We start from the raw sequence: 639 nt of genomic DNA, 5'->3' as shown, positions 1-639 counted from the left end.
CATTTCATCGTCAAAACTAGGCAGCTCGTACCGTCCTTGGTCGAAAATGTGGAGTGTGAATTTCACAATTTATGTATGGTCATATATGTCTCTTTGTTAAATGTAAATGTAAGTTATGTGCGAAAAAGATTTAAAGCATATTAAAGCACCAGTTGTGCTCTAAAACTGATATATTTCCAGTGTCCTGTGTACTTTGTAGCTAGCACTCCATCAGAAGTTCGTAACCCAGAAGTCTCGCACTGCTAAGTTTATCATTAAGTTCTAAATTGAGCTCATTTCTATAGATAGAAAGTGAAATAGGGATAGATGGCAGACGGCTCTCACGAGGTAGTCGTGGCCGAGAGGTTAAGGCGATGGACTCGAAATCCTTTGGGGTCTCCCCGCGCAGGTTCGAATCCTGCCGACTACGACAGACAGCCCTTTTTGACTCTATGTCAATTTCCCTACAAGAAATGAATCGATTCTCGATCTTGTCTTGTCAACTAACCCAGATGTCGTATACAATTTATCCTCTATTTAAGGCATTAGTGATCATTTATGTGTGTCTTTTGTCCTTGATTTATTAGTTAATAATAACAAAAAGAAGCCACGTATATTGTATCAGTTCTCAAAAGCTAACTTTGACGCAATAGTGAGAAT

General features: G+C 39.0%; 1 non-coding gene across 1 annotated transcript; it reads left to right on the top strand.

Moving 5' to 3' along the window:
• Positions 1–327: 327 nt before the first annotated feature.
• Trnas-cga (transfer RNA serine (anticodon CGA)) lies at positions 328–409 on the top strand. The gene has a single exon. It is a non-coding gene; the product is annotated as a tRNA-Ser (tRNA).
• The last annotated feature ends 230 nt before the right edge of the window (positions 410–639 follow it).

The sequence above is a fragment of the Montipora foliosa genome, chromosome 8 (assembly GCF_036669935.1).
Source record: "Montipora foliosa isolate CH-2021 chromosome 8, ASM3666993v2, whole genome shotgun sequence".
Taxonomy (NCBI): Eukaryota; Metazoa; Cnidaria; class Anthozoa; order Scleractinia; family Acroporidae; genus Montipora; species Montipora foliosa.
The sequence above is the reverse complement of the archived record's forward strand: the minus strand, read 5'-3'. Positions and strand labels throughout refer to the sequence as shown.